The 21,223-nt window shown below is 37.8% G+C and overlaps 1 protein-coding gene across 9 annotated transcripts in view; it reads left to right on the top strand.

The window, feature by feature from the left end:
- ADGRV1 (adhesion G protein-coupled receptor V1) overlaps nt 1-21,223 on the top strand; it is a 606,362-nt gene that overhangs the window by 514,922 nt on the left and 70,217 nt on the right. The gene's annotated exons all lie outside the window — the stretch shown is intronic.

Here is a 21,223-nt window from a genome sequence, read left to right as displayed (position 1 = left end):
TTGATATCCAAGTAAATGAGTCGCAGCCTTGGGAGCCACTTCCCAAGCTTTCATTAAGTGAAGCAATAATAACTTGTGTTCTACCTGTGAAATCTGTTCATTTCTCTCCGATTCTGAGACTTCTGCACAGTCTAACAAACCTCCGCAGTGCTCATGAGTGTGCATGCAGAGCTCTGGTTGTGCTGACAGATGTTTAAAAACATGTAATCAGACAGCTACATGAGTGGCTACACATGTCTGGTTACTTAAGAGTGCAAGTCTTTCTAGTTCAAATTGGCTTTCACTACAGCTCATTTTTTCCCTTTGAATCATACCTAACAGAGGTTTTTATGATCTGATTCTTTTTATTATTGTTTTTAGACTAGAGTCCCTCAGGAATTTTCTTAACTAGAAGCAATAGCCACACACCTACATACAGAAAACGCTCTGTAAAATGTTATGTGAGTGACTGGGATATTAGGGAGCAGCTTAAGAGCTGGGAGTAGAGGATGCCTCTTGGGCCAATGAGGAACAGAAGTCTTCTTTTTTCTAAAGTTTTACAAGTCTAAAGCCAGATGAATGACAGTCTTAGAGGAATTCCTCACGTTTTAAGTGCTTGTCAAAGTTTAAGCAAGTAGCATATATAAGGTCTCTAGAATAGTGTCTAATACATTTTTAGAGGCTCAGTAGCTACAGGGCGTCACTCTAATGTAATGCAGTTCTAGTTCCTGAACTTGATCAGTTAATATGCAAAAGGATTTTCCTTGTAGTATAAAGAAAAGACACTCGTTTGTATTACTTTGTGGGATAGTTTGTAGCATAGCAGTATCTAGCCATCTCTTTTCTAATTCTTTCTCATTTAGCATGCAATCATTGTGTTGGCAGAATTTTCTTTTTTTTCTGAGACAGGGTCTTACTCTGTCACCCAGCTTGGAGTGCAGTGGCATGATCTTGGCTCACGGCAGCCTCTGCCTGTAAGATTCAAGCAATTCTCCTTCCTCAGCCTCTTGAGTAGCTGGGACTGCATTCATGCGCCACCATGCCTGGCCAACTTTTGTATTTTCAGTGGAGATGGGGTTTCACCACATTGCCCAGGCTGGTCTTGAACTCCTGAGCTCAGGCGATCCACCTGCTTCAGCCTCCCAAAGTGCTAGGATGACAGGCGTGAGCCACCACGCCCAGCCGAGGAATATTGTTTAAGGTTAATTAATTAATCTTAACTCCTTTAATAAAAAATATTCAATGTATAAATTCTACTTTTTCACGGGACACAGAAGTTATCTAGAAGCTATGCTTGTTTTTTCAGTTTTAATACTCTTTATTTTTTAAATTACTTTTTAAAAATGTAACTTCTTGCTTTTTACATTTATTTTAGGTTGAGAGGTATATGTGCATGTTTATTATGTAGATAAATTGCATGTCACCTCATGGGGGTTTGGTGTACAGATTATTTCACCACCCAGGTAATAAGCACAGTATCCAATAGGTAGTTTTTCAGTCCTCACCCTCCTCTTTCCCTCTACCCTCAAGTAGGCCCCAGTGTCTCTTATTCCCGTCTTTGTGTCTATATGTACTCAATATTTACTCCCACTTATAAGTGAGAACATGTGGTATTTGGTTTTCTCTTCCTCTGTTAGTTCACTTAGGATAACAGCCTCCAGCTCCATCTGTGTTGCTGCAAAGGAGATGATCTCGGTTTTTTATGACTGCATAATATTCCATGGTGTATATGTACCACGTTTTCTTTATCCAGTCTACCACTGATGGGTATTTAGGTTGATTTCATGTCTTTGCTATTGTGAATAGTGCTGTGATTAACATATGTGTGCATGTGTCTTCATGGTAGAACAATTTCTATTCCTTTGGGTACATACCCAGCAATGGGATTCCTGAGTCAAGTAGTAATTCTGCTTTGAGTTCTTTGAGAAACAGCCAAACTGCATTTCACAATGGCTGAACTAATTTACATTCCTACCAGTAGTGTATAAGCAAGCATTCCCTTTTCGCTACAGCCTTGCCAGCATCTGTTATTTTTTAACTTTTTAATGATAGCCATTCTGACTGGTGTGAAGTGGTATCTCATTGTGGTTTTGATGTGCATTTCTCTAATGATTAGCAATGTTGGGCATTTTCATATGCTTGTTGGCTTCTTCATGGCACATATGTCTTCTTTTGAAAAGTATCTGTTCATGTATTTTGCCCACTTTTTAATGGGCTTGTTTGTTTTTGCCTGTACATTTGTTTAGGTTCCTCATAGGTTCTGGATATTAGACCATTGTGAGCACATAGTTTGCAAAAAATTTCTCCCATTCTGTAGGTTGCCTTTTTACTGTGTTGATAATTTCTTTTGCTGTGCAGGAGCTCTTTAGTTTAATTAGGTCCCATTTCAGAAGCTATGCTTTTAATCAACTTGGGATTCATCTTATTAAAATGTACATTCTTTTGGGGGGAGAATGGTGGTTTGTTTTTTCCTCTAAGTGACAAGATTTGTTGTTTTATATATAATGTAAAAGTGCCAATGTTTGCATGTTTTCAATAATGCTAACATAGGGGCCTAACATAGTGACTTAATTCTTTGAATGCCTAAATCACCCCTGCACCTCTTGAATATGCTTCATTACTGATATAGTAGATAAAACAGTACCCTGATTATCAGAAAAAGATAGCCCTCAAGCATTGAATATAAGGCAAAAGTTCCAGCACAGTTGTATCTTAATGAGGGAACCCTCTCTTGCAATAAAATGTGAATAGAAGCATTACCCTATTGTTGTGTTACAAATTTAAAAAGTGTGATATTTCTAATTCCCCTATTCCCATGGCAATTCATTCTAATAGTCATTATACTTGGACTTCCACAGCAGTTTTCTGATTGGTATCTCTGGTTCTACTCTTTTTCTTCTCCATTTCATTATCTCAGATGTCTACATTTTAAAAATATAAAGTGGATTTCCTCATTCTCCAGCATTTCAGTCAAGGTTTCTCTCATTGCCCCCAAAAAAAGTCCAGTCCCTTTAGCTTACAAGAGTTTCCACGGTCCGACCCAGGACCATCTTTCCATTCCCAAGTTAGTTACTATTATCCTACATTCTGACATGCCAATCTATTTACTTTTTCCTAAATTTTCCTGATATTGCCATCTTTGCTCATGTAAAGAAATCTTTACTTTGAGCTCCTCCTCATTAGTTAGTAAAACCCACGTGCTCAATAAGTGATATGGGAAAATGTAGATGAATGAGAGACAGATGCAAGGGGCTTATCACCCTCCCATATTCTTTATTAGCTCTACAAAGCTTTCCAAAATAACTTCAGAATCTAAACAACAGTGATGTGCTTGACAATCACAAGTTAATTCTCCTGGACATCACTTTACTTCTTTACAGAAATTCTAGAAACTTTCAATATTCTCCCCCTTTTGTGAAGGCTTAGGAATTGCCTCTTTATGGAATCACACCAAATAAGAATTACTCATTCCCTTCTTTATGCCTTTAAAGTATTTGTCCCTTTAGTCATTGTAGCACTTATCTTAGAATGGAGTGGTCACTTGTTTTGGTGTGTGTGGTTGGTGGATTTCCTTAATAAATTATTAATTCCTTGAGGGCAGGAACCATTTAGTATTCATCTCTGTATCCCCAGGGCCTTGCAGAGTGCTTAGTGGATAGCAGGAGCATAATTAATATTTATTAATTAAATGAATAAATTAATAATCATCAATGTACCACAAAATTATATAACTGTAAAAATGGATACCCAAGCTAAAGATAGCATTAAGAAGAGAAACTGTAATATTATCAAAGTAGAAATTAAATGATTTAATTCTCTGATCTGTTTGTAAATATTCCTCGAAAGTTATTATTATTAGGACTATTTTTATAAGAAATATTTTTTAAAGCTTTACCTCTGTAATTCCCAAAACTACATGTTCAGCTTTGCCCTCAACCTGATCTTTTGTGTTTTTATTTTCAACATACTATAACTCACCTCTACTTGAATATGCTCCACTTAACTCAAATTCAAAATTTCTTTTTTTTTCTTTTCCAGATAATTCTTTTTTTTTTTTAATTATACTGTAAGTTCTAGGGTACATGTGTACAACGTGCAGGTTTGTTGCATAGGTATATGTGTGCCATGTTGGTTTGCTGCACCCATCAACTCGTCATTTACATTAGGTATTTCTTCTATTTACTCTACCACGGAGCACTTGACACTCTCTTTGAAACTTTTTGCTAAAATTCTCTTGTGCTGACTTGTAAAATATCCAGTTAAGGTGGTACTGTAAATTCACATTTTGCCCTCTGCCTTACTGTATATACAGAATAGCCAAAGAATAACATATAACAAAAGAATGTTAAAAATACCATGAGAATCTCTATAGAACAGAAATCAAGCAGAAACACCAAATGTACTGGTAGACTAGGCCAAAACCATAGACCTGATATCTCCTGGGGTCCAGAAGCAGGTAGATGCAAGACATTTTGTTAGGCTCAAAATCTTCCATGATTTCTGTAGAACTGAGCTCCAAGCTAATCACTCTTTTTGTGGATTAAATGTGCCTGACAACAGAAGCAACTTTGCATCACATTTGTCCACTGGTTATAATGAATACAAGTAACCATCCCTTACACCGTGTATTTTGAGTGACTTTTTTGTTCTCAACATCCCTTAATTTCAAACAGAGTTCAAATAAACTCAGTGAAACCCAAAGGAATGGGGAGAACAACGAATAAGCACCTCATAAATGGAATACACTCAGTGCTATAGATGCCCACTGTCAACCCCTTCCCTCCCTGAGCATGGCCTGGAACAGGACAACTTGGCTTTTTGTGGCCCTTTGATTGCCATGAACCAAATTGTTGAAGGTCAGTGGCTCCTAATGAGAATCACTTGCCTCCTCTTCCCTTCAGTGGGTGGATGTGCAGTGAGAATGAGTTATGATAAAGGTGTGTCCCTGAACTAAATTTCAATATCTCCAGCAGCATTTTAAACAAAGCCTGTAATTTTCGGGCTTGGTTTTGATCTCTGGCAACGATAAGCATGTCTCTCTTTTTAGGCTCATTAGAATTTACTGACTCCTTTCTGATTCATGATCCAGTTCTTATATGAGGAATGATTCATGGATCAGGAGAGGAAAATTCATTTCAATCAAGAAAGAAAGTAGATGATTACAAATCCCCTTCTTCTAAAAATCCCACACATAGGTTTCAATATGATATATGAAAATGGACATGTGGCTGGATCCAGCTAGTCATGTAATGTGAACCTGAGGTATTTAGAATCTCCTGGTACTGTAATGGCCACATCTCTTACATGGGAGCATTATTTGAGGATGAATGCTTCCATTTCTTCAACCTTAGAGTGAACAACAATAGTAATATAAATCAATATTTTATTATTATTATAAAAATTATTGAAAACTTTTTATAGTGAATATTGTAAATGCTCATCCCTTACATCCTAAAGTTGAGTGCCTTTTTTACTCTTGTCATTTTTAAAATTTCAAATAGAGCAAAGGAGATGAAATCCAAAGGAAAAAGAGGGAAAGGAAAGAGCTCCTGGTAAATAAAATAAACTGTGTTTCAGTCTCCAAAGATGGCTGCCATCAGTTACTTTTCTCCTTTTATGTAGGTGCTACTCCTCACATCAAAGGGTGGAGACTAGTTCTCATCCTTTTACATCTGGACTGTCTTTGGACTTGCTTAGACCAATGTAATGTGATGGAAGTGATGCTTTTTCATAATGGGCCTAGACTTTAAGATGAATGGCAGTTTTAGATTCCTTCCTCTTGGAAGCCAGCCACCATCTAAGTTCAATTACCCAGAGACCACCACGGTGGTAGAAACCCCACGCTGGCCATGTGCAGCAGACATGTGCAAAGGCAGGCTCAGCCAGCCTCCAGTTGTGTCAGGCAAACCAGCTCTGATTCCAGACATGGACATGTGAGTGAAGAAGGCTTCTTGTAGGTTCCATCCCCAATGGACACCACACAGAGTTGAAAACCTGCCTAGCCCAGATTGCAGAATTGGGAGAAATAGTACATTATTTTAAGTCACTAAGTTTGGTGCTAGCTTATTTGAAGCAGTCAATAGCTGAAACATTCTGGTGTTTCAATATCCTCATTATTCTCACATCAAACTTGTAAGTATGTCATTGTCCTTTTAAATGTTACTGCTTGCAGAAACCTTCAGAATTTATAAATAAAAATGGAAAAACATGATATGATTTTTTTTCCTAAAGCAGAATTGGGGCTTCTGCTAAAGTAAAGTAAAAGTGATCTTACCCAGTAACAGTATGTACTTGAATAGGATCCAGAATGACCAACATTACAGGTTTCACATGTCCTTGGCAGTTAGATGCCTGTTTGCAGTCTACTCCAAGCTCCATTTCTGAAAATAACATTTTAAAAAAACAATGCCTTGGGGCCTAAGGAAAACCCCAGCTTCTCACTCAACCGTGAACAGACACTCCCACTCAAGCTTGAAAAAATCTTTGTGAAGCACAGTTCACTCTTCCCACATTTTGCCAATAGTGGTGGGGGAAATCCCACATGTTAAAAACACATACATATGGATGCCCATTCTCTGCTTAGGTTTTTGATCTCAATCCTCAAAGATTCATATCAGAAATCTCTCTGCCTGGAAGATGATGTGTAGTCATTCAGTGTTTGTTTTCTTCATTATTGTTTCTGAAAACACTTAGGATTTGATACTGCTCATGAAAAACTCCTAGAACAATAACATCAGGAGTTTCCTAAGGCTTTGCACATCAACATGAAAAGTAAAAAGGAAAATCATATTTTTGAGAGAAGGTTTAAATTTCTGTTGAAACACCCCTGATTTACAATGTAGCCAAGAAGGAAAAGGGGCTGACCACTTGTGGCAGACCGGGCCTTTCTAGAACTCAGGTTTCCTGGATTTCTTACTTTAGTGAGCTGCCTTTTACCAGTCTCAATTGGAGATGGATGAGGACAAAGGTAATCCCCAACTCTGGCTATTTCAGTACTAAACTATTATGTTTAATTGACATCTTTTTTCTAGTTGGACAGAGGGCATAGAGCATGGATATGAGACGGGGGTGAGAGAAAGAGTAAAGGGCTGGCACTGCATGTAAGTGCAGGTGTGCATCTCCCTTTGCACCTTGGTGGTCCACATCATGGTTATTGTCATCATCACTGCCACCCATTACGATTCACCATTCATCAGGCACTGTGTTAAGAATTTCACGTATGTTATCTCAATTTAATATATATATATGTACATAATATCTGTACATATTTATGGGGTACATGTGACATTTTGTAACATACATAGAATGTGTAATGATCATGTCAGGGTATTTGGGATGTCCATCACCTTGAATATTTATCATTTCAATGTGCTGGGGTCATTTCAAGTTATCTCTTCTAGCTATTTTGAAATATACAATACATGTTGTTAACTATAGTCAACTAGTTTGCTATCAAACATTTTATCTCAATTTTTACATGAAGCCTATGAAGCAGGTATGATTTCCTCTAGTCAGACAAGAAAATCAAGGAAATGAGAGGCTTAGAAACGTTTTCACATTTACAAGGCTGTTCAATTGTGGGATTAGAATCAGAGGTTGATTCACAAGCTCTCCAGAGCTGCCATTGTTGTTAACATCAATACTTCTGCCCTTACCATTTTGTTTTCAAAACTCTTCTTGGTAATAGTGACATGTGAACATTAAATATTAAACTTAGAGAACTCTAATTTCATAAAAGTAGTATTAGACTTTACACCTAGCTCCGCACACCCTGCCAAAAAAAAAGAAAAACTTGAAGCGATCAGGGTTGGAAAATTACTCCTTCATCTTCTACTTAATCTTCTGATTTCCAAGAAAGATTGCCCCTCTTTATGGTACCAAAACATCCCTAGTTTTCCTCACTATTCTCATATGTAATGCAGGTATTATAACACTATTTAATTTTGTACAGTTGTGTGAAAGATAAAATTTTAATTCATATAAGTATTTAGTATAGTTCCTGAAACATACTAAGCCCTCAATATGTGTTAGTATTTTTATTAGTATAAGAACCCTTTCAATATGTAATTGGTGCAGAATGCAGTCAGATATGTAACTCCTTTCTTCTCTACACTTCATCAATATCTCTCAAATGTTCCCCTCCCTTTCTTCATGATTTTGCCTGGTGTATTAGCTCAGGCTGCCATAAAAAATACCATAGACTGGGTGTCCTAAACAACAGACACTTATTTGTCACAGTTCCAGAGACTGGAAGTCCAAGATCAAGGCGTCAGCTGATTCAGGTCCTGGCGAGGCTTGCATGGACATTTTGCTGTCTCCTCTCATGGATGAGAGAGAGCCCTCTCATGTCTCTTCTTATAAGGACACTAATTCCATCATGGGGGCTCCACCTTCATGAGATTATTACCTCCTGAAGGCCTCATCTCCAAATACCATTGCATTGGGAGTTAGGGCTTCGACATACAAATTTGGGGGATGGAGGAAACAATTCAGTCCATAGCACCTTGGTGATGTCTCCCATCATCTCATCCTTAGACTATTACAGCTGTCTTGAGACCAATATTGTTCAATTCTTGTCTATCCCCATTCCACACTGAAGCATTCTAAAAAGCAAAATTGGCCATGTCATAAAATCATCTAATGACAATCATTAGACTATAGAATAAAAGGAAAAAATCAGGAGCTGGGCATGGTGACTTACGCCTGTAATCCCAGCACTTTGAGAGGCCGAGGAAGGTGGATCATCTGAGATCAGGAGTTCGAGACCAGCCTGGCCAACATAGTGTGAAACCCCGTCTCTACTAAAAATACAAAAATTAGCCGGGCATGGTGGCAGACGCCTGTAATCCCAGCTACTTGGGAGGCTGAGGCAGGAAAATGTCTTGAACCCGGGAGGCAGAGGTTGCAGTGAGCCATGATCATGCCATTGTACTTCAGCCTGAGCAACAAGAGTGAAACTCTGTCTCAAAAGTGAATAAATAAATAAAAATTTAAAAAATAAAGTAAATATTCACTACTTCTCCACATAGTCTTTAATGTCCTCACCATACTTAACTAGTGCTGCCACCTGAAAGTGATATGACTTCTGATAAAACTTGACTTAAATAACACAACTAAATTCACTGTTGCTTGCTGAGTTCATCACTTATGGTGATGAGGGAGGAGACGGAATAGAATTGAAACTAATTTCCATCTGGATACCCATGATAAATAGGCTTCAGTAAGGTGTTAGTGGAAGATATGCTAATGTGATACACACTTAAAGCTAATATCTGAGGGTAACAAAGATGTTGTTGTTTAGGTGCGTTGCACACTCTTTGACCCTTAATGTGGCTGGCATCTCTTGTTGATGTGTGCATATCACTGACATGCCATACCATGTTTGACCCAGAGAATTAATGAAACATTCCCATTGTTTATCAGTTTTGTATTCAGGCTAAGTAAGTTTCCTATTTCCTTGCCATTGTTCTCCAAATTAATAATAAATTTTAATTTTCCTGGCATATTCTATTTTTTTTCTGAGACAGAGTCTTACTGTATTGCCCAGGATGGAGTGCTGTGGCACAATCATAGCTCCCTGCAGCTTCAATCTCCTGGGCTCAAGAGATACTCCCACTTTGGGCTCCCGAGTAGCCAGGACTATAAACACGTGCTACCATGACCAGCTAATTTTTAAAAATTTTTTTACAGAGCATTTTTAAAAGAGCACTTTTTAAAAAATGGATGACCGAAGTCTTCCATTCTACTCTTGGGTAATGAAAATACAGTTACCGATTTTTTAAAATGTATCTCTCTAAGATTTGTATTCAGAAAGAGTATGTATAAAACTTGACTAGAGAGTAGAAAAAATTTTTGAGGCTGTTTTATCTTGGAATAAGTATGGCAACGAAAGCACTGTGTTTCTCTCTTGACCTTGTCTATGAGCCACCTCAGTTGGTATCAACATGGTGATACTGTAACACACTATGGCTCTCTCTCCCAGGTTCTTACCTGTATTTCCATTCTTGGTTTGCAACTTTTTCCATGTATTATTTGTTGTTATTTTCATTACTTAAAGTTACCTCCAATTTATGATTCAGTGCCTACATAGTTCTTTAAGGAAATATATAGTCTACAGTCCTTTGTATGATCATACTTTAATTACATGAATCAACTGGTACATTATTAAAGAGGAGATCTGGAAATAAAGGAAAATGGGTTTACTAGTACTAGAGAAACAGGAAGTAGGGAAAGGTAATTTGGGGAATTAGCAATTGAATCATAAATTTCTTTAAAAATGAACGGTTAGCCATCATTCTCAGCAAAGTGTCGCAAGGACAGAAAACCAAACACCGCATGTTCTCACTCATAGATGGGAATTGAACAATGAGAACACTTGGACACAGGAAGGGGGACATCACACACTGGGGCCTGTCATGGGGTAGGGGGGATGGGGGAGGGATAGCATTAGGAGATATACCTAATGTAAATGATGAGTTAATGGGTGCAGCACACCAACATGGCACATGTATACATATGTAACAAACCTGTATGTTGTGCACATGTACCCTAGAACTTAAAGTATAATAATAAAAAGAAAAAAATTTAATGGTTAGCACAATACCCATGATCTAATGCTGTACTCAACAGTTTACATATTATAAAACTCAAGTGAATAGAAGAAAGTGACGTTTTTACAATATGTTGTTTTTTGTTTTTTGTTTTCAGAGAAAAGTATACCATATTAAAGGTGAAGTGTGAATATCACTGGGCCAGAGGCGGTAACAAACTTTGATCCTCACAGAAGTACTCTCTCAGTTGCTTTAGCATAACTGAAATAGCCTGCCTCATTAAGTATCACTTTCCTTGCAGTCAGTTGCTAAAGATCACTCCTCTAATAAGATGTCAGAAATATTTTTGTTCTTCACATATTTTGTACTTCAAGGCCACTATGTCCCTGCTTAATAATTTCTTTTGCTGGGTACAGTGGCATGCACATATAGTCCCAGCTACTCAGGTGGCTGAGGTGAGATGATCACTGGAGCCCAGGAGTTCAAGACTGTAGTGCACTGTGAGTGTGCTTGTGAATAGCCACTGCATTCTGGCTTGGGCAACATGAGAGAAATAAATATTGTTTTACAAAATAATTTTTCCTATTTTCGAATCTGTGTTTTTTGCTTATAGCATCATTTTCCTATTCATGTTACTGTGGTTACCATTTCTTATGATCTTCTCTCTTCCCAGGCCACCATTTTCCTCTCCACATCTCTCTGAAGACACCATCTTTCTGTCCCCTTCTGCTGGTTTCTTACTCCTACTTGTTCTTCATCCTCATTGTAACCTCCCTTCCTTCCACCCTTAGTTGTTCTTGAAAAATACAATCTGGAACCTCAGATTGGAACTGTTAAGGATATTTTCACCAGCCCCCCTGATTTCCTCATTAGCTTGGCTTCCTCCTTAAGAAATTTTGCCAATCGCCCAACCTACAGAATAGGAGAAAAATTTTGCAATCCACCCATCTGACAAAGAGTTAATATCCAGAATCTACAAAGAACTTAAACAAATTTATAAGAAAAAAACAAACAACCCCATCAAAAAGTGGGCAAAGGATATGAACAGACATTTCTCAAAAGAAGACATTTATGTGGCCAACAGGCACATGAAAAAATGCTCATCATCACTGGTCGTTAGAGAAATGCAAATCAAAACCACAGTGAAATACCATCTCACGCCAGTTAGAATGGCAATCATTAAAAAGTCAGGAAACAACAGGTGCTGGAGAGGATGTGGAGAAATAGGGACGCTTTTACACTGCTGGTGGGAGTGTAAATTAGTTCAACCATTGTGGAAGACAGTGTGGTGATTCCTCAAGGATCTAAAACTAGAAATACCATTTGACCCAGCGATCCCATTACTGGGTATATACCCGAAGGATTATAAATCATGCTACTATGAAGACACATGCACACATATGTTTATTGAGGCACTATTCACAATAGCAAAGACTTGGAACCAACCCAAATGTCCATCAATGATAGACTGGATTAAGAAAATGTGGCACATATACACCATGGAATACTATGCAGACATAAAAAAGGATGAGTTCATGTCCTTTGCAGGGACATGGATGAAGCTGGAAACCATCATTCTCAGCAAACTATCACAAGGACAGAAAAGCAAACACCGCATGTTCTCACTTATAGGTGGGAGTTGAACAACGAGAACACTTGGACACAGGGTGGGGAACATCACACACCGGGGCCTGTCATGAAGTGGGGGGCTGCAGGAAGGATAGCATTAGGAGAAATACCTAATGTAAATGATGAGTTGATGGGTGCAGCAAACCAACATGGCACATGTATACCTATGTAACAAACCTGCACGTTGTGCACATGTACCCTAGAACTTTAAGTACAGTTTAAAAATATTATATATGTATACACACATATATATAGAAAAAAAAGAAATTTTGCCAATCACCAACCCACTCTATGCCACACAGTTCTCTTTTATCAGCCAATTAGTGCTACTCTGTAATGGATACTTATTTATTATAAGTACTCTTAACTAAGCCATTTCTGCTTCTGAGACATCCTTTGGATTATTTTTAATTGATAAGTCTTAAGCGATCTTTGAAACAGATTCTACTGCCCTGAAGTCTGTGTTTTATACATTCTATCCTCACTGTCTAGTCAAGACATTAAAACAACATGGTGTTATCTCACACGACTTTCCTTATGTTCTCTGATCATTTCTCTTTGCCGTCTCTCTTCTTTGCCATTTTTCGTTTCATCTTAGATGAGAAAGTAAGTAGCTCATTCTCACCAAAGCCAGCTCTCCCAATTGTGCCTTTCATCTGTTTTTCCTACTCTTGGAACTTGTTTCATTGAATTTTCCAAAACTGCCTCACATCTTAAATATTTCTCTCTCCTGTAGGTCTTTCTTGTCCATCTAGAAATATGTATCACTTTACACTGCCTAGAAGAGCTTACTCGTAATGCTGCTGCTTTATCAAATTACTGCCCTGCCTCTCTTCTTTCTTTAACCAACAACTACTCTTGAAGAGTAGTTCATACAAGTTGCCTGTTCTCATCACCTTGTGTTCACAGTTAAGCCTTCAGAGTACCTTGCTTATTCTCTTTCTTTCATCACTCATAACGTTGGACACCAAATCCACTGACCACTCTTCTCATCTGCGTATCCTTCAATTCTTCTGTAGAAATCAGTACTGATAACCAGCCTTCCTTGAAAAGTCCATCTCTCTTGGTTTTCACAACACCCTATTCTTTTACAAGTATTTTCCTGCTAACTCCCAGGTCATAGCCCTTTCTTCTTATGCCTGAAAACTCTGAAGTATATGTATTTTCCAGGGATTGCCTTTGCATTTTTTATATCATAGTGATAATTTTCAGATCTATCAACTTGAGCCTAACTTCTCTCTCCACATATAAGCTCACATTTTCAAATGTCTTTTGGATACATTCACTTGGGTTTCTCTCTGATCGCTTGTCCTCAAGATGTACAGATATTGTCATCAACTTTGCTCCTCTGCCTTATCCTAATTGCTCTGATCTCAGTGTTATTCTTTCTCTCCTTTCTTTTCTTCTTCCTCTCCTTTCTTTTCTTCTTCCTCTTGATACTTTTTCTGGTTTTCCTAACCTAAAAGCTAGGGTAATTTCTTTCATTTCATAGTCATACTCTCAGATGAGTGGCTGTCAAAACTAACTGATCATCAAAATTGCTTATGCTTTCAGAAATTATGGTTTGATGAGTCTCACTATAGACTTACTAAATTAGAATCTCTGGTGATGAAGTCCCACAGTGTGTATATTTTTAAGCTCTCTTACTCTTTTCTGATTTGAGGGTACTACTAGAGATTCTGTCTCTACATTTCTGTGCCTACCCCTTCATTACATTGCAGGGGCCACTCCTATGCCATTCCCCTACCTCAGACCTTCATTACTGAGACCACAGCAATCCTTCCCTAACTGGTGTCCCTGCCTCTAGCATTCTCTCCACCAACCTATTTTCTTTCCTATGAGTTTAAGCTATGTGAATATGCCACACCTCTTCTCCGAAATTTAAAATGGCACTCCATTTTTCTGTAAAGTAATTATGTATTGTTTAACCTGGCCCTCAATATTCCTTCATGACCTAGTGCTACAAACATCTCGTTACTCACCTTCATGGGGACCTTTAACACCAGCCAAAAGGAACAACTTACAGTAATTTATGCATTTGCTTTTTGCCTCTCTTTATGCTACTCTCACTGCCTTTGCCTCAATATTTGTATGTTCAAATATGGCCCATCTTCATGGCCCAGCCAAAATTCTTTCTTCTTTCTCCAAAGTTCCCTGATAATCATCAATAGGAAGAACCTCTTGTTTTCCCTGAATTTTTATGTAACTTTTATAAATCTCTCTTATAATACTTATCTCCTACCTTTTCTTATAGGGTATATACAAATATATATGTAATATGCACAACTATATAATCTTTTTGTTGTTGTTTTTTGTTTTTTGAGACGGAGTCTCACTCTGTCGCCCAGGCTGGAGTACAGTGCACTCGACTTGATCTTGGCTCACTGCAACCTCCGCCTCCCGAGTTCAAGCGATTCTCCTGCCTCAGGCTCCCAAGTAGCTGGGACTGCAGGCATGCACCACTGTGTCCGGCTAATTTTTTTTTTTTTTTATGGTAGAGATGGGCTTTCACCATGTTGACCAGGCTGGTCTTGCACTCCTGACCTGAGGTGATCCACCTGCCTCGGCCTCCCGAAGTGAATGTATATAATCATTGAGAGCAGATCCAGATGTAATTCAACATTTTATCTATCACATTTTATCTAATACATTTTGGTGCTGAAGAAATATATTTCTTGAATAACAAACAGCAGCCAAAGTTTATCTGGAACTGTTCGAAGTGTTCCACTTTTCAACCACTAAATCCTCACAATCCACAAAACCTTATTTGGGAGGCACTAATAGTATATTCAATTTACAGATGAGGAAATTGAGCCTCAGAGCAGTTAAGTAACTAATACAAGGTCACACAGCTAGTGAAGGCCCTCAAGTAGCCTGGTTCCAGAGTCCATGCTTTTAATCATTCTGCCTTTTTTTGTGAATAAATTCCACCCGGTCATATTTTTTAACCTCAGTGCATTTTTTAACATTTAATTGGCTGAGGGCTCATATTCAAAAGAGATCTTTTTCTTTTAATTGAATTTGACAGAGGCAAGCTTTAAATTTTATCATAAATAGCCTTCAAGAAGGCAAATAATGTGATTTACAATTAGGATTCATCAACTTCAAGGAAGAAGTGGAAATTTGCTTATAGGAAAAATTTAAATGTGTTGCATAGTTACATAAAGCTCTGTTGTACAATTTTATAAAGACTGTAAATCAGAATACTTATAAATTAATAAGTAATTGAAATAAACATCATTTGATTCTTATACTCATTGAATTATACAATCTCCAAGACATGTGATTTCCTTCTCCCCATCTTTTTCCCCCAATGCCAGAGTATTTGCAAATAAATATTTAATCCATGGTTATATTAAAGCTGCTTTGCTACCATGAAAAAAAATTTTTTTTACAAACATCTTTCACAGACTTTGTAACTGGACAAACTCCACCCGGTAAAAAAATAAGTGCATGGAAACAAAACAAGAATGTAGCAAGATCTGCCTAGTTTATTAAACATGAAATTGTACAGTGGAAATAGCTCCATTTGGGAAGCTTAGGAAGCATAGTGACCAAAAAACTGTATGGCTGCTCTTTCATTAGTCTTAAACTATTAATGTCAAACTCATAGTACCCAGAGTTAAATAAGATTCTGATGCTCCTACTCTTAAAAAGAAAAATGGAAGCATGTAGTTATGAGCCTGGGGCAAAAAGAAGCTCTAATATCTACCATACGTTTGCTAATAATATCAGACACACCTGTGAACCAGTTTAACCATTAACAATTTAAACTATACATTTAAAAAAGAGAAAAAAAATCCTAGAATTAAAATATCACAAAAATTAAGGTCTACATGTAATATTGACAAGCAAATACAGAAATCAAATTTGATAGTCTATCATTGGGCACAAATCACTTTGATCAAATTACTTTGATCACTAATATACAAGTATTAGACAGCCTCTTTCTCCCTAGAGTATATACATAGCATTCAATCCAGGAATTGCCTTTTTTTTCTGAACACCATTGTTTCCCTTTTTTTTCTCTGTAAGGGCTTAGTCCAATGTTGCTAGTAAGAATGAGCAATAAGATATTAGTTCACTCCCTTATGCATTAAAATCCCTGCCACACCTGTGGGTATTGTGCCATTGTTTAAATGGGTAATAATAATAAGCCTTTATATAACACAGATATCAAAGAGCTTTGTGGTCAGTCGTTGTTGTACATGCCTAAAAACAGCTCTGCGTGAGTTTTGTATCCATTTGCTTAATTAAAAATATAATTATTTAACAACAGAGAGTAAGTAATATACATACAGCTGTTGGGAAATACCATTATTTCTAAGACCAGACAATACTTTGATAATCTGATAGCTGTTGGGAAAAGAGATGCAGTTAATCACATTAATAGAGAGTCAAAGGATTTAACTCAAGTAGACCTTTTAGAACAGTGATATGGCAAGGGAAGTAAAAAAAAAATCAAATCAAATTTTAAATTTGTATTACAGTTTTGTGTGTGATGGTTAGAGAACCAAATTAAAGAAACAAAGGCAGCTTTGAAGTATGTTGGCATTTATCCAGATTGAGGGTCTACCAGAAAATAGTTCTGGGAACTGACATTTATGATAACTCATTCAAATATTTTCTTGCACAATTAGGGTTATCTTTAGGGTTAATTTTCCTGAGACATCATGCCATATTTGACTCAAGATTTCAGCATTGAATTTGAGCCTATTAACTCTTAATGAGTGCTAACTGATGTCTTATCAAACTATCTATAAAAGATAACTGGCTATTCATGGCCAAATACATAGTCATCTAATGTCCAAAAATTATGAGACCATTTAGCCAGATTCAAAATACAGACATAGGCAAGTTTAAAGATGCATTATACATTTTCATTGTATTACAAAAGTTAAGTGTGTTGGAAAATTGCTGTTAGCTGCCTGAGCATGCCTGTAGCTGAGTTTTGAGCTCCTTAATAGCTGAGTAACTGGTAATGTAGTTAGAAAACTAGGTTAAGCCAGTCTTCAGTCATTAGTTGGCTGACTTCATATTTGTTTTAGAACTCTAATCTTCTAAGAACTTGTTTTCATAATTCCACCTTATGAAACATTTATGAAATGTGTAGAAAATTACTATGACAGCTGTAAACCCAAATGATAATTCCCTTTCCCATAGTTTCAATAATTTTTTTCTTCACTAGAAGAAAACAGAGCACTTAACCTTTTCCTTAAGAATCCCAGATCTATTTGATCCCCCCTCAGCAAAATATTATCTGGCACTTTTGAAGTACATGGTTCAAATAGAATTACTCTAATAATAGTTTTTGCGAGGTCTGTGTGGGTATGTCTCATCTAACTTGGTTATTCTCCTTAGATTCAAAATTATATCCTGCAAATTGAAAATTATATATAGCTTTTGCAAGGCAAGACCATAATTCTAGGCTTGTACCATTTTTTTTTCAACCCCAATAAATCACATTCAAAGTAGACCTGACACTGGACTGTCTTTTAGCATCCAGGAGAGCCCTAAGTCAGCTCTTGACAAAGTACTGCGTTTTAAGTTCCCAGAAAACCTTGAGACTCCACTGAGAATTTGCTCACATTCTCCTCTTTAACCCTGGAAAATATACTCTAGGCCAATACTGATTGACTTCTCTGCCCGCAGATCTAGTGTGTCACCTGCACAGATCTGTCCAAATCATGCTTGTATCCTTCACATATCAGTAAGGGTCAGGGTAAATCCATGTCAGAAGGTAGTCGGTGGAAGCCTCCACTGTGGTTATGTTTACCGTTCCTACCTTTACCTCTAAAGAACAAGCTGCTTAAATTAACTTCTAAAGCAAAAATTTAAAAACTGTGGGTCACACAGTACATTGATGAGTCCCACTGCCAACCTATTTTACATGGAATAGGATGGCATGGGAGAGAGTAGAGTGGATGGGATAGGATAGGATAGGATAGGATAGAATAGGATAGGATAGGATAGAATAGAATAGGATAGGATAGAATAGGATAGAATAGAGTAGAACAGAATAGATCAAAGTGTGTCATACATTAACTTGGGTTTCATAAAAGTTTTCTTTCAAGATTGTGTAGTTCACATGTAAAATGCATTTCTCACTGTGGTTTGTGGTCAGAGTTTGAAAGTCAGTATTATACAGTAAATTTGCCTTCTCAATGGCCCTGGAATTGACATATGTCTGTGGAAATCTTAGATAAGGTGGATTGTTTCTGGGAAGCATTCAATGCTTGCAGCACACTTTTTCTCCCTCCCTCTCTTTTTCCCTCCCATTAAAAAACAATCCCATTGAAGTGTCTCTATGGGAATGTTACTCATAGGCAGCTTTGTTTACAAGCCACAAACTCAAATTTTAATCAAGCTCCTGCAGCCCAAAAGCAATTCTCTCCCTGCTGTGACATCCACATTTCTCTGTGCACCTTCCCTACTCTTTAAAGAGTGAAGGAGATAGTGGGGGTACAATTTCTTGTCAATTTTACTTTTAACTGTAGCATGTCTTGTCAATTTTACTTTTAACTGTAGCATGTCTTCTTAGCCAGTCCCATAGGCCTTTTTTTAATTCATTAAACTAGAATCAGAAACTGTCTTTTTTAATTCATTAAACTAGTGCTTGAGAATTATCTCAATGCTTTTGTGAGCTCACATTCTAGGAGAGTATTAAACAATAAACAACTATGTAAATTGTGTTAGGATTCTCCATAGAAACAGAACCAACAAGAGATCACCTGCAGATTGGAGACTGAAGAAGCTGGTGGTGTATTTCAAAAGCCTGAGAGGCAGAGGTGAATGGTGTAGATTTCAGTTTTAGTTCGAAAGCCTGAAAACCGGGAATGCTAAGGGCAGAAGAAGGAATGTTCCAGCTCAAGCAGTCAAGCAGAAGAAAAGTAAAGCTAACCTTCCTCCACCTTTTTGGTTCTATTGAGGCCCTTAAGGTGTTGGGTCATGCCCACTTACATCAGGGAGGGCCATCTGCTTACCCAGTCTGCGAATTAAAATGCAAATCTCTTTTGGAAACACTCTCACAGACACACTCAGAAATAATGTCTAATCAGATATCTGGGCTTCCTTTAACCCAGTCAAGTTGACCCATAAAACTAACCATCACATAAATCATATAGTAAGTTAGATGTCAGTAAGTGCTATGAAGAAACTGAGTTAGAAAAGAGAGAGTGGCAGGGGAAATAGAAGATGCTGAGATGTCCTTTTTTTTTTTTTTTTTTTTTTTTTGAGATAAAGTCTTGCTCTGTCACCCAGGCTGGAGTGCAATGGTGCAATCTCGGCTCACTGCAACCTCTGCCTCCCAGGTTCAAGCAATTTCCTGCCTCAACCTCCCGAATAGCTGGGATTACAGGTGCCTGCCACCAGGCTGGCTAATTTTTCTAATTTTTGTAGAGATGGGGTTTCACCATGTTGGCCAAGCTGGTCTCGAACTCCTGACCTCAGGTGATCCACCCGCCTCAGCCTCCTAAAGTGCTGGGATCACAGGTGTGAGCCACCACGCCTGGCCCAAGAGGTCCATTTTAAGTTGGTTAGTCAGGAAGTTTTTGGTGACAGTTTGAATGTGATAGAACTTCAGGTCTGCATGCTGAAAACAATCCTCCTCAGAGTCTAGGCTTGCACCTGATTACATCAGGATAAACAAAAGGGTTCTATAGCCAAACAAATATGGGAGATTCTGGTATATATATAAAAAACTTAAACATGTTTCTTTACTATGTGATACTTTAGAACTTCAAACCTACAAAGGAAGAAATAGAATGAGACAAGATGAGAAGCAGCAAGGTAATGGGAATGGAGGGAAACTTAGGGGCAGAGTAAGAAAAATAAAGTTGGAAAACTATAGAAGATGAGAGATGAAGTCAATTAAATAGGGCCATGGTTGCTCTTTGAAAAATACTACCCATATGAGAACAATACAAGCAACAATTGCAGGGTATCTATAGCCATGTGCTCTTTTCCTAACGTGACTAAACTGATGGTGGTGAGAATTAGGATGATAGTAGCTAGTGCTTATTGAACATGTGCCTGATGCCCGGCCTTGTGCTGAGTGCTTTGTGTGCATGGTTTCCCTCTCTGGAGTGCAGATCCACACAGGTAGAGGCTGCCTCTGCCTTGGCTCATCTCTTTACTTCCAGCGCTTAGCACAGTAGGTGTTCAATAGGAACATGGAATTTGTCTTATCAGCATTAACTAATACTTACCAAATTGATGCATGAATTATTAAAATTTCTACAATTATCCTTTATTTTTTATCAGGACTTACGGCACAGAGAAGTTAAGGAGTTTGGCTGAGGCCCACCCAACAGGCTCAAAAGTGATAGAATTGGAAGCCAGATGCAGATCTATCTATCCCTCGAGTTCATCCTCATTCAGAATATTGCCACAGAGCATTTATTTTCCTCCATGGATCATATCTTAAAGGACTAGTGTACCTTAGACCCACTGCTGCAAAGCAAATTAACTTTTCCCTGAAATGCATTCTCTTCATTCTTGTACTTTCGAAGTCCAGGGCTTCTCTAAAAAGAAATTCAAGCTTTCAGATGAAAAGAGCAGCAGTAAAAAGCAGGGTCATATCGACAAGTCACATCAACAATTCTTTTATTGAACAAACATTAAGTGACTTACTTATGCCAGACCATGTGCTAGGCACTGGGAATATAAAGATAAATAAGATAGACTGAGTTAGTGCACTTAATAACCTTAGTGAAAGAGATAGACACGTAACAAGTAATGACAAAGAGCTACAGGCATGAAGAAATACAGTGTGCTCAGGGTGGCTGGAAGACTAGAGAGCATTCACTGGGAAGTAGGCAGGGACTGGTGGTGAGGTTTATCTTTTATGATATGGGAGGCAGTTAAAGGGCTTTTAGCCTTTAAATGGCATGATCATATATGAAAATACATATAAACATGAACTTTTATATATACATACGTGTGTATCACGTGTATACATACGTAAGTTTTTTGTTTTTTTTTTAGACAGAGTCTCACTGTGTCACCCAGGCTGGAGTGCAGTGGTGCGATCTCTGCTCACTGCAACCTCAGCCTCTGGGGTTCAA

Source organism: Pan troglodytes, chromosome 4 (genome assembly GCF_028858775.2).
Source record: "Pan troglodytes isolate AG18354 chromosome 4, NHGRI_mPanTro3-v2.0_pri, whole genome shotgun sequence".
NCBI lineage: Eukaryota > Metazoa > Chordata > Mammalia > Primates > Hominidae > Pan > Pan troglodytes.
The sequence above is the reverse complement of the archived record's forward strand: the minus strand, read 5'-3'. Positions and strand labels throughout refer to the sequence as shown.